At 37.8% G+C, this 14,222-nt stretch overlaps 1 long non-coding RNA gene across 1 annotated transcript in view; it reads left to right on the top strand.

The window, feature by feature from the left end:
• The window catches only part of LOC120612564 (uncharacterized), an 86,560-nt gene that overhangs the window by 52,336 nt on the left and 20,002 nt on the right, over nt 1–14,222 (top strand). Inside the window, exons 3-4 of the long non-coding RNA XR_005655487.1 lie at nt 47–139; nt 680–833. This is a non-coding gene — a long non-coding RNA (uncharacterized LOC120612564). The remainder of the gene's footprint in view (nt 1–46; nt 140–679; nt 834–14,222) is intronic.

Raw genomic sequence — 14,222 nt, 5'->3', positions numbered from 1 at the left:
CTGCACAGTAGGGCCTTGCTTCTCACAATGTGTCCACTACCAACAGAACCAGTATCCCTTGAAGACTGTTAGACTGTGGACTCTCAAGCCCTCCTCCAGGCCTGCTAAATCAGAATCTTCAGTTTCACAAGATACCCAGGTAATCTGCATGCACATTAAAATTTGAGAAACGCTGCAATAACAGCTCTGATATTTATATTAAGATTACTATAGATTTTTAGGTCTCAGTAACTAATTTCTTTATCCTGATTTCAAATAAACTGTTTCCATTTATTTTGTATTTATTAATGAACAGTTTGTACCTAAATAAAAATTTTACCCTTAGTCTCAATAAATTTCACTGTATTTGTTTCAACTCATAATTTTGATTTATGAGATGCTCTAAAGATTGAATATGCATTTTAATGTAGAGGCTCTCATTACTCAGTTTGAGGGAGAAATTAATCTAAAACTTTGAATAAAGAGGTATGATAAGGCCCTAGATAAGTCCTTCTACACTTTCTTTTGTCTTGTGAACATACTAAATCCAGTTAAGATGAGTTTTAAAACAAGCCTTAAGGGGAAAGAGAAAGAAGGAGATACTATAATATACAGGATTTAAAGAAAGATATTTATGCATGTGGTGGTACTTAAGTGATTTCATTTCTTTTTTCAAAACAATCATCTGTTGACCCCTTAGCCTCATGAGCTGCTTCTGTGACAGATGCAAGCACCAATCCCAGAAGAAATTTGGGGGTTGTGCTACCTCAAAGTGGCAATGTCTGATAACTATTATTGCGATGATGACTTCTGGAAATAACTCAAGAGATAGCCAAAGGAGACTCTGGAAGCTGGTAAGAAGATGGCAATAAGGGGGTCCCCAAACAGGAGAAAGAGCACAACTGCAAGGCATTTTGCAGGCCCTTCCCAACAGAAGAAGGTAACCCAGACTCCGTATTTCCTGACCCCAAACCAAGCAATAGAAGGCAGCCTAGGTAGGTTCGTTCCTCCCTTAGATTGCAAGGAAATCCCTCTGAAATCAGCCAAACACCATCAGCAAAGGGAATAGAGCTAGAGATCCTGCTAACAATAAGCAGCCAAGAAGTACTCTCCCTGCCAGGTGGGAGACTACCTTCCCCCAAATACCAAGGCTAGTAAGAGGAACTGGCAAGAGACCTCACCACAAGTAGCCTAACTGGAAAGGCTTTTTCACCCTGTGGGCCCTACCCAGAGATACCACAGCAGCTGGGGGTACCTGTAGGAGGAGTCTGCTACAACAGTGCCTGACTAAGAAGCTTCTCCACCTTCATCTGTCTGAGATTCCCCTTCCCCACTGAGAGACGTTGGGACAGTTATCAATGTCAGGAATGAAATAAAGGATATCACTACAAATGCTGCTATTACTAAGATAATAATGAAATACTGTGAAAAATGTTATAATCATAAATTTGATAACTTAGAAGAAATTAATTTCTTGAAAACCCACAAACTATCAAAATTCAACCAAGATAAAATGGATAATCTAAAACAGCACTATGATTATTAAATAAATTGAATTCATGATGAAAAGCTTATGAAAAAGAAATCTCCAGGCTCAGATAGTTAAACTGGAGACTTCTACCAAACATTTAAAGAGGAATTAATACCAATTTTAAACAACCTTTTCAAAAAATTTTAAGAAGGAACATTTTCCAACTTATTTTATCAGAGTATTACTCTGATACCAAAACCTGACAAATTGAATTCAAAAAAAAGAAAACTATAGACCAATATCTCTCATAACTTCAGAACAAAAAAAAAAAAAGAAGAAGAAAAAGAAATAAGTCTTAACAAAATAATAGCAAATCAAATCTAAAAATGATTTAAAAGAATTATATGCCATGACCAAGTAGAATTATTATTATTCTGGGTATGCAAAGCTGGTTTATCATTCCAAAATCAAAGTAATTCACCATATCAAGAAATTTGATAAAAATTAGGAAAAATTATACAGTCACATCAATTGACACAGAAAAGACATTTAACAAAATCCAACACCATTTATGATAAAAACTTTCAGTAAGTTAAGGCACCACCTCACCTTGATAAGTATCATCTATAAAAATCCTACAGCTAATATCACACTTAATGGTGAAGGACTGAATGTTTTTCTCCTGAGATCAGGAACAAGGCTAGGATGTTCACTCTCACCATTCTTATTCAATATAGAGCTGGGAAATCTAGCCACGGCAATAGGTTGAAAAAAATAAAATAAAAACATACGAATTAGAAATGAATATATGAAACTGTTTCTGTCGGCAGATGACACAAAAATCTATGTATAAAATCCCAAGAAATCCACCAAAAAAACCTCTACTAGAACTAATAAGTGAGTTCAACAAGGTCACAGCATATAAGATCAACATATAAAAATGAAGCTCATTTTTATATACTAACAATAACATGTGAAACAGAAACTAAATATACAATACCATTATAATTACTTTGAAAAGAAAATACTTAAGTATACACAACAAAATAGGTACAGGATCTATATGCTAGAAATTAAAAAATACTAATGAAAGAAACTAAAAAAGATCTAAATAAATGGAGAGACATACCGTGTTTCTGGACTGGATGACTTGACAGAGTAAAGATGCCAATTCTCCTACAAGTGATCTACACGTTTAATGCAGTTTCTGTCAAAATCCCAGCAAGGCTGGTTATTTATCACATATGTATGTATGTATGTATGTATGTATGTATGTATGTACGTACGTACGTATGTACATATTTACTTACTTACTAGACAGGATTATTCTACTACTCATTTGGAAAGGCACAGAGAGAGGGATAGACACATATATCATTAGAACATAATAGAGAACCCAGAAATAGACCTACACAGCTATGCTGACCTAGTTTTTCACAAAGGTGCAAAAACAATTTAATGGAGAAATTATACCCTTTTCAACAAATGATGCTGGAGCAATTGGACATTCATAGGCAAAAATAATATAAAAATTATATGCTTTTTCATATAAAATTAACCAAAAATGAATTATGAACATAGATATAAAATGTAAAATTATAAAACTTTTAGAAAAAAAAGAAATTTTTGAAATCTAGGGCTGAGCAAAGAGTTAGACTTGACACAGAAAGCACCATCCATAACAAGAAAAACTGACATGTTGGACCTCATCAGAATGAATACTGCTGTGTGAAATCCTTGTTAAAAAGATGAAAAGATAAGCTTCATACTGGGAGAAAATATTTGCAAATCACATATTTAATATATGACTAGTACCTAGAATATATAAGAAAAATATCAAAACCTAACAGGACAAAACCAATCAATTCAGTTAGGAAATGAGCAAATATATGAGGGTTTGGAAAACAAATTTTGCATATTTACAAATTTTGCATATTGAATACTACTCAGCAATAAAAATAAATTAAATCCTAAAGCATAAAACATGAAAAAAATCTCAAAAGCATTATGTTTATCAAAAGAGGCCAGAAAAAAAGAGTATATGCTATGTGATTCTGTTTATATGACATACCAGAATAGGCAAAACTAATCTATCATGATGGAAATCAGAGGAGCAGGTGCTTGGGGGAGTGGTGGGTGGGATTGTCTGGAAGGGGCACAAGAGAACTCTCAAAGTTGATGTCAATATTTTCTATCTGTTTGCAATGCAGGATACATGGGTATGTGCCTGTGTCAACATTCATCAAACTATACATTTACATTTATGATCTGTGCTTGTTATTTTATGTAAATTATACTACATTTTAAAAGTATAAAAAGACAAAACAAGAAAAATTAAATTTTAAGGTAACCAAAGATGCCTTAAAATTCAAATTTCTGTTCTTCTGGGGGCTCCCATAGAGATATGGCAGAAAAGCATGTGGCTCTTACCCATTTGAGTCATCATACCCAGTGCACAGTCCAAGGGCATAAACCATAAAAGATAAAAAAAAAAAAATCAACTTATGAGATAGATGTGGCAACCATAGCAGCCACCTGCATCATGTGTTGTCTTCCTTGTCCTTCAGTATCACAGCTTTTGTCCTTCTCCCCAGTTAGTCATCAAGTAACCTGTTCCTGTCACCACTCAACTCTCTGACTGGTTTATTTCTGTTTTGTCCTGAACACACTTGTTATTCATTTAACCTTTCTTCTTGTTGTCTCACCAAGTCCCACCAGGCTGTGCATGGCGCTGTGAGCCATACCCCCCGGGACTGCTGATACTTGGTAGACAAATACAGAGCTCCCCTTAGCTCTGACAGGGTGGCAGCTGTTCTCCTGGCTGGCATATGCCTGCGGAAACAGTAAGTCTGTCCAAGGTGCAGAGACTAGCAGCAAGTCAGCTTTATTATCAGTCAAAGGACCCACGCAAGTCTTGTTTTAATACCCAAGTCAGATGTAGTTGGAGGGAGTAGGGTAAGAGAAGACTGGGACATCTGTTTATTAGCACATGATATTCAGTGGTGAACAAGACATAAGTACTTTTTCCAAGAATCTTAAGGATTTCACAGTCTTGTGAGGCAGACAGACAAGTTCATAAACTTGTGGTTCCCAACCACAGTGCTGTTCAAGATTCACAACTGAGCTATCAATTTTAGATCAAGATATAAATTTATTTTTATATCTGCGATACGACCTGTCACTGTGATGTCATTCAGATGGAATTAGACTGAGAGGGTCTTAGACTGTGAAATGTGATTGAGAACCAGGTGCCACCTGCGTTAAGCAAATGAAACAGGTGAGACATAATGTCAAACCAGGGCCATAATTAGATGTCTAGTTTACTGACTCACAGGAGAAATTTGCTCAGTGCGCATGTAAGAGGGAGTGCAGGCAGCAAACAGTTCTATTCAAACAGTGAAACAGTGCTGAGTGGTGCCCAAATAAAGAATGCAATACCCGTGGATGCTTTTATAAGCACCATGAGATCTTACTGGAGCAGTGATTGTATTGTCACTATTCATGACTTGTTTATTGTTGTTTTGAGATTTTAGTCCCTTCAAATGAGATCTTTCCAAATTCTTAGCATTCCTAAGTTAGCAGTAAAACAAAATAAGTTGAGAATCACAAAAAAGGAAACTGAAGACTGATGTAGATGTTGACAGGGTGTAATGGGAGCTCAGGGAGAAGGACACGCAGAGTCTGGTATGTCTGGGACAGACTGATAGGTACAGAGATGTGGTTTATAAGGACAGCAGGATGGGATTGGGCTCAAGATCGCAGAAATATGCTGTTTAGTGGGTTTCCCAGTGGACTTTCTTTTATGTATGCAAGTCTCAGGGAACAAAATAATTGTTTCTGTTTTTTATTCTTTTGTCTTTAAGTGATTGAGCCAGAATTTGAACATAGAGCCATCTGACTTCCAAGCATGAATACCTCCTACTCTGACACGATTCTTCTTGATTGCCACACATGTCACATTTTTGTGGCAGAAACAGATCTATGAATAAGAGGTCTCTCATAGTGTCAATTTCCTTCAGGAGCTGAAATATTAGGAACGTCTTCTGAACCTCTATTTCAGCAGGGAGGTGTTTTATAAATGAAGTTTGTTTCTATTAGTTTGCCACCTAGAAACCTTCAGGGAGTTTCTTCCACTCGTTATCCTAAAATGTGTAACAGCAACAGCTGAGGTGGTGGCGGCCATAGGTTTGTGTTCCCGGAGTGGTGACGTCCAGAAGAGCCTTGGTCTGTATGGAGTGTAGCTGCTGCTTCGTGCCAGCACACTCTTCTATTTTTGGCTCTGACACAAGAGCAATGGCCGTTTCTGTGCTGACTTCCCTTTCCATACAACTTCCACTGTCCCTTCAGCCTGGCTTTTGTTGACAATATTTTTTTCTTTTTTCTTTCTTTCTTTTTTTTAAAGCTTATTGGGGTAATATTGGTTAATACAATTATATAATTTTCAAGTGTACATTATAATTTGACATCTACATATTCTATTGTGTGATTACCACTCAGAGTCCAGTTGACAATATTTTGCATAGGTATAGATTTAGTTATTATACATGCACTAGAGACCCATTTTAGTTGTCTTTTACTGGTCCTTGAAAATATTGCTTTGTATGACAAGCAAAGAAAGCAAATATCCCCCAGGAAAACAAAAGAAATATGCACAGAAAGAAGAATGAAGAAGGAAGCATCTTATTTCTTGGTAAATGAAGGCAAAATATAATGCCAGAATAATCCCCAAACACCCTCAGTATTAAAGGGCTATTTCAATGACCTTTACCTTCTGTGTCTTAGTAGCAAACAAATAGTGAAAGAACATCAGTCAAAGATGTGTGATGGTGCTGGTGAAAGCCTTTAGAGGGCTAGGCAATCTATAGACTTTCTAGTGTGTATTTGGCCTTGACTCAGAGCCAGAACCTGCTTGTTGCACCCCACTTAGACACATTAAAGGCTTGCCAAAACCCGGAAAAGAGCTTTCCAAACTTTGTTCTGTCAAAAAAGTGCCCTTTATTTAAAAAAAAGTTTAACCCCAAATCCAAGATATCTAAATCCATACAGCAGATGAAAGTGAAGCTGCTCTTGTTAAATGAGCAAAAAGAATGTCACCTGCTTCTCCTGCTGTCCCCTCTCCTTCATGAGACTCTGAAGTTCTGTCAAGGCAGGCTTTAATAAAACACCAACATCCTTAAGTGATTCCCAAACAGCTGCATAGTCTGGTTCCAAACAGCCCTGCCAGTATCATCCCCTCTCTGCATTCCTGACGCTGCAAAGTCTAAACATCCTACCTGAAGATGCCTACAGGCCTTTAGATCTTCCTAATGTTCATAGATATTTATTGAATTAATGCATTATGGCATGACTATAAATGAACTAGGGGAGTATGTACATAAAAAGAAAGATATGATATGAGGCCTGCACTCAAGGGGCAAAAATTTAGTCAACAGAAAAAATAAGAACATAATAGGAAAATGGCGAGTAGTCAGCTGAGTGGGAAGCCTCTGTTCACAAAGGCAACGGACACTCAGAGAGCACCTTCATGGAGTAAGTGGCCCTTGCAGTTTCTCAAAGGACAAGTTAGTCTTGTGCAGGTGGAGGGAAAGCTGTAGAGGTGAGAATTAGTAATGCCATTTCGTCATCAGGTAGGAGACAGGAAAGAAGGGCTGGCATTGGGGAGGAGAAGGATACACGTGTGGCTAGATGTGCTGGGGCAAACCTGTGGAAGGCATTTCAAAAAGGGGGGTGGAATTGGGTGTGGTTTGTTTTGTAGGCGAACCATTATCTGTTCTTAACTAGGAGAGTGACATGATGAACATGGTCAATTAAGATCTTGAGGAGAAGAATAACATGATTCAAGTCATAGACTTAAGAAAATTACTCTAGCGGTGTTATGCTGACAAAAGAGAGTAGCTAGAAGGCTGCTTTAATAATGAATGAGCTTTCTTCTTTCCTGCTGATAAAGAGATGTCTATGCCTACACTTAAATTCAGAAACTCCCCCATAATTTGCCACAAATGCTGACACCAGTTCTCATGGCCCTTCTCGTGCAGATGAAAGCAACCCAATGTTAGGCTTAAAACAAGTTCATATGTTTGCAGACAAGTACATTTAGGAAAATAAGAAAGACATAAATAAAGCATTCTCACTGTTTTACAAACTCAATGACAGTGTCTTGATCAATTCTATTTTTAAACTCCATTTGTATACTCAAAGCTGTGGCAGTTTTTTATTTTATCAACTTCAATTTTTAAAACCTATAATTATAAATGTGCTGGTTTCTGCTCAGATTTCCTGACAGTGGTAGGGGGCCACTGTAGTTTGCATTTTTAAGTGGCTAATCCTTTTCACTTTCCTTCAGCTTTAAACTTTGAATGATTTAAGGATATACTTTCTTTGCAACACCCATAGTGCCTAGCTCAGTGCTCTGAATATAGTGACTAGGAAGTGAATACTTGGATCATGAAGCTCTCAGAACACACTTCCAGTGGGTCCCTCTGTCTTTGCAGAGTTTCCTAGCTTTCCTGCTTAATTGCCTATGGTTCATCCTGTTTGAAGAAGGGGCAGAAGCTGCTTTTGGTTGTTTGCTTCAATTTCATGTCATCTGTGATGGATTACCATCCCCTTGTCATGTCTTTTCACTAATTTTTTCCCTTCCTGTTTTGCTTTTGGGGCTCATCTGCTTTATTGCCATCCTAATTTGGAAGAGAAGGAACTGCATTAAAGGAACAATGGAATCAACAAGTTTAATATATGAATCAGACAAATTCCTAAAGTGCTTTTCTCCAAGGCAGAATTTGCACACAAAAATTCACATTCATTAGGCTAAAGGCAGAGTGTGTCAAGGCAGTTGCAGGTTTAATAGAGAGGTCAGATCCTTTTCTCTCTGTCATTCCTACTGAAGACATCATTAGAGCTACAGTAAAATAAGAGAATGTCACAGAATGTCAGCCTAGTCATAGTGCAATTGTTCTTTTTTCATTAGTGACTCAGCTGGTTGCTATGGCAACCCCACTCTAGTATCAAGGCTACTAAGGCTGATGCTTTCCGCCTCTATTTTCAGATAGAATAAATTGTGCTCCCACCTCATGGGCTCCTGCCATGTTATTTATATTTGGGTCACGATAATAAAGCCAGTTGGGAATATGTCTGTTGAAATTCTAGCCAGACAGACAGTGCTTCCCACTAAAAGGGAGACTGAATATAGGATTTCTAGGTTTGATTTGAGCACCAATTACCCTGTGGGAGGGCGGGTATTCCCTTCTGCCCTGTCCATCTTGTGGGGGAGATTGCAGACCTCTCGTTTACTTGTTCTACACATTTTTTAAGCTGGCTGGTTGGCTCTAGGAAAATCAAGCAGTCTATTTTCAGCACCCTCTCCCTGACTCACCCCGGGGTCCATCTATTTAAATGCTTCCTTCTGAGTGGGCTCAGTACCATTGCATGTATTCACTCACTCATTTATTTATTAATTGAAAAGTGATTATAATGGACCAAGCATCATGTCAAACAGCACATTTAGCTGCTGGTTTGTATTCTAATTATTCACAATACCTAGAGCGAGGGGTCCGATAGGGAGAGAAGAAAGTGTATAAAAATGCTTATAGCACCATATGATGCATGTTTTAATTGGCATACTTTGAGGAAGGAGATAATTACTCTGCTTGGGTGACTGGGTAGATACTTCACCAAGGAGGTGAAGTTTAACTTGGAGTCTTAACCAATGTGTTCTCTAGTTGACCCCCTCAGTGATTCAGAGATGAAGTTAGCCTGAAGTACTTTCATTGCAGCAAAATGTTATTTGATGGAAAGCCTGCTTGCTCTTTAAATGTGTATTAATATTCTTGAATTCAAAACTTTTTCTGGCCATCAGGATGGAGTTGTTTAAAAAAGGAAAAAATCTGAGAAACAAAGCAAGCTTCAGAAAATAGTCTTTGGAATCAGAGGAAATCCAAGTAAAAAAGTTAATTTGAAGATCTTTTTGGTTGGTTCACCTTTTCCCTGGAATCAATATATTATGAGAGACATCCATCTTATTTCTGAAGCAAGCAAAGAAAAAGATACTGAACAAAAGTGTTGTATGCTCCTTATAGTTGGTAGGGCATAAAAGGATCCCTCACTGCACCAATCACTTATAAAATTAAGGTATTTGGTGACTCTTCAGTATTAATAAAAGTATATATCTCTCTTGCATATTAATTACTGTTCAGAAGTTGAAGTGACAGCCTAATGAAGTCATTCTGTAGAAGACAGTGTTATTTATGAAGTGTATCACGAAATAGGCCCCTTGTGGAACCAACATTATAACTATAGTGGTCTGGGAATGTCTTTTTCTACTGGGTCTGTGTCACTACATAGCTCAGAAATTCAAGCAACACCTTCTGAGATGAATGCTCTTTACAGTCTGCTGACAGCAAAGAGTGTTGCCAATACAGTCAGTAAAACACACACAAAAAATGCAGGTCAGATCAGGACACAAGTCTGTGAAGGCTCAAGAGGCCTCACCAACGTCCTCTGCCTGGACCCTTGAACAAGGAGGGTAGGCTTGGTAGAAGGAGGAAGTTCCTTGCCAAACAGTGTCCCTTAACATCCAAGTTAACAATGAAATGTAGTAATTGCAGCAGCGAGCATCATTAATGTACTGTAATCTTTGGAGGAAGACCCCATTACTAACTTCTTGTGTCTCTATTGATGGGCTCCAAAATAAAACACATAGAGACACTTCAAAATATTCATAAAGAATAGTATATTCTACTATACAAATTTTGCATTTTGATTTTTTTCACTTAAAAATATTTCTTGGACATCATTCCACATTCCAAATGAGCCACCTTATTATTTTTTAATGAGCTACATATACATAGTAGTCCATTGAATAGAGATATCATAAACATTTAACCAACCCTGTCTGTTGTCTTAGTCTGTTCAGACTGCTGTAACAGAATATCATAGACTGGGCAGCTTGTAAACAACAGAAATGTATTTCTCACAGTTCTGGAGGCTGGAAGTCCACGGTCAGGAGGCCGGCATGGTTGAGTGAAGGCCTTCTTTCTCATCATAGCTGGCATCTTCTTGCTGTAGTAGAAGGAGTGAGGGATCTCTCTGGGCTCTCTTTTATAAGAATAAAATAATTCCATTCATGAAGGCTCTATCCTCGTGACCTCAGTATCTCCTAAAGACCTCACTTAATAATACAATTATTTTGGGGCGTTAAAATTTCAATGTATGAATTTGGAGGGACACAAACATTCAGACCATAGCAGATACTAAAGGTAGTTTTCAGTCTTTTGCTAACGCAAACAACAGTGTAGTGAGTGCAAGTATATCACAGTAAAATTCGTAGAAGTGTTGAGTAATAAAAGAGTATGTGTACATTAATTTTAATAATTTTGCATAACTGCCCATGATTAAAGTGTATTATATTTTACTCCCACCCAATATGTGTGAGAATTCATTTCCTACATCCTTACTATATGTTATCCAGCTTTTTGCTCAATGCTTCAGTTTGAGAGGCAAAACTTGCATTTCATTGTAGTTGTAATTTCTATTTCTCTTGAGTGAAATTTATATTTCCCTTATGATGAGCATTTTTTCATACATTATAGAAGCATTTGTATCATTTTTTCTATGAAATATCTGTTCATGTGATTTTGCAAATAATTTAATAGGTTATTCATCTCTTTCTTATTCATTTGTTTGTGATATAAATTGTAAACATTTTTTCTCAGTTGTCTTTTTTCTTTTGGCTTTCATAATATTTTGCCCTATAGTTTTTTCAGTGTAGAAAAATTTTGTTAATGACCTCTAAATTTCGTGTTATACTCAAGAAGACTTCTCCACTCTGATATTTTATAAATATATCATTCCCATGGATTTTTATATTTTAACTTTTTAAACATTTAAATTGTGATCTACCTGGAATTTTACTATAAGAAGTACAGTAAGGATCTGGCTCAATTTATTTTTGCAAGTGGCCTTTCTGTTTTTTTCAATACCAACTTTTGAATAATCCATTTCCCCCACTTATTTGAAATGCTTAATCTTTCATATGCCAAGTGCCAGAATGCATTTATGTCTCTTTTGATGTTTTTGGTCTGTTCCATTGACTTGTATAAGTACTATCTTCTGTATCAGCCAGTTATTAAAGCCAGTTCTAAATCTATATCCTTCATTGCCCTCCCAGTGATATTGGAGCTGGCACCTGTTAAGTGTTTCTCTCTTGTCAGTAGAGGATGCTGGAGAGTCACTGCAGAAGGAGGGAGTGTTTCTTCCTGGTTCCTTGTAATTTTCTTGACTTGCTCCTGTGGTAGCTAATAGCATGCAGGTCTCCCTGTGATTCTTACCTTCAAGTTTGCCTGGCTGGGTCTGTGGCTTTCTGCTCACCATTCTTAACCTGTCAGTGTCATGGTGGCATGATTTCCTGTGTTCAGTTTCCTGTCTACCAGCTTCAGCCTGCTGATACTACATTGGAGGAGTTCCTGCTTACCTGTCTTGACTCAGTTCCCTGTCCTGCCCATCAGACTCTGCTTGCCAGCTATGAACTAGCTCTGACCTGGGGAAACCTTGGGGCCATACTTCTGCTAAATTTATACTATTTTTTTTTATTATTAATCTGAAGTTCATATTTAACTGGGCATCTTTTTTTGTTCTATTTTTGCCAAATCCAGCAATTCTACTCAGAAGGTACTCCCTTGACTGAAGAATTGAGAATAAATTAGAGAGAAGGGTACTTGCATCCTTGAAAACTCTATGGCCTTTGTGGCAGGGTGTGATCATAGGGAATACAGCCACTGAATTGGGTTCCTTAATTTCAATGGGGGTAGTGAGAACCCAGAGTAGCAGAGGCCAGTGGCAGCATTTAACTCTCAAAGACAAGAGAGGTGCATCTACCATAAAGGACAACAGGGAAGTACTGTAAACAGAATGTCTTGTCCTTCCAGATCTTTGGTGATAGCTAATTGGTCACAGTGTCTCTAGTACCCTAAATGGAATATCCACTAGAGTATTGACAACTTTAGCTTTAGTTGTCAAAAACCTCACGAATAGCCATAGTGGAGAATCATAGCTTCTCAGTCAGTTTCCACATTTAAGTCAATTCATAAACCCCAAATCCCTTGATTGAAGGAGAGTCCAGGTGTCTTGTCTGGTTGAGGATTGGAAGTGCATAATGTAAATCTTTCCCCAAGCCTTCCCCAAGGATATAGAGTGATTATACATTGGATGAAAGGAAATACCTAGATCTTTGGGGGATTATTACATATTGGCACTGAAATGACTAATTCCTGGGCTCCCCAAATGCCATTGTGACCATCAGTCAAAGTGGAGGCTATGGTTACATGTAACAGGTAGAGTCTTAAGTGACTAACAGTGGACCAAATTGGTCCAAAGACTCACCTCGTGTTTATTTCTCCAGTTCTTGAATGTATAATTGGAATAGACATAGCAGCTGGTAGAATCCCCACATGTATCTCAGACCCTGGAACTTTCTTCTACTTCCTTCCAAGAGAGTAAACCAAAAACAATATGGCATCCACAGTGAAACTGCCAAGATTAATACCATCAAAGACATGAAGGAAGTAAGGCAGAGACTACAATAATCTCCTTTGACTCACCTGTTTTGCTTGTGCAGACATCAGATGGATTTAGGACAATGACTATGGATTCTCATAAACTTGATCAGGGAGTGACTCCAATTGTAATTGCTGTCTCGGATGTAATGTCTTCCCTATATCAAATCAATATGGTCCCTGGAATTTGGTTTCCAACTTTAACTTGGCAAATGACTTCTACTCCATAGAAATTTTCAAGGACTACCTGGAACAGCTTGTTTTTACTGGGTTTGGCATGGTTCACTTTCATAGCCTTCCCTTGGAGCTATGTCAGTTCTCCTGTTCCTTGCTATACTATGGTCTGTAGAGATCTTGATTATTCTGACATTCTACGAAACACACTGTTCCACTACATTGGCAACACTATATAAATCAAGTCTGATAAGCAGAAAATAGCAAAAACTTGAGATGACTTAGGAAGACATATGAGAACTAGAGAGTGGGAGATGAACCCCACAACAATTTAGGAGCCTACTACTTTAGTGAAGTTTCTGAGAGCTCACTGGTCTTGGAAGTATTAAGATATTTACTTCGAGATGAAAGATAAATTGCTGCACCTTCTACTTCTGCCACAAAAAAAGAGGGTTGATGCTTGATGGGCCTTTTTGGATTTTGGAGGCACTATATGCCATATTGAGTATGCTGCTTTGATCCATCTAGAGTCACATATAAGGCTTCCAGTTTCAAGAAGGGATCAGAGTAAGAGAAGTCATTCTGTTCTGCCACCTGAGCCATATGATCCAGCAGATCCACTAATACTCATAATGTATGTGGCAAATAGAGATGCAATATGGATCTTCTGGCAAGAACTAGTAGGAAAACCACAGTGAAGACCTCTAGGTTTTTGGAGTAAATTTTATCAAATAACTATTTCCATTCTGAGAAATAGCTTCTGGCTTTCGACTAAATGAAATTGAATCCCTGACCATGGGAGATGAGGTGACCATGTGGCCTGAGCTTCCCACCATGAACTGGATGTTTTCGACACACCTAGTCATAAGGTTGAATGTGCACAGAGGCAATATATCAAGTGGAAATGGAATATGAGAGACCAAGCTTGGGAACATCCAAGTTAGCTAAACAAGTGGCTCAGAAACCTTTAACAATGGCTACTGTTGCATCATCTCCTCTCTCTCAATTCATGACTTTAGTAATCTGGAATGTTCCTAATAACCAACTAT

Source organism: Pteropus medius, unplaced genomic scaffold (genome assembly GCF_902729225.1).
Source record: "Pteropus medius unplaced genomic scaffold, Ma_sr-lr_union100, whole genome shotgun sequence".
NCBI classification, from domain to species: domain Eukaryota; kingdom Metazoa; phylum Chordata; class Mammalia; order Chiroptera; family Pteropodidae; genus Pteropus; species Pteropus medius.
This window is presented reverse-complemented; position numbering and strand designations above follow the sequence as displayed.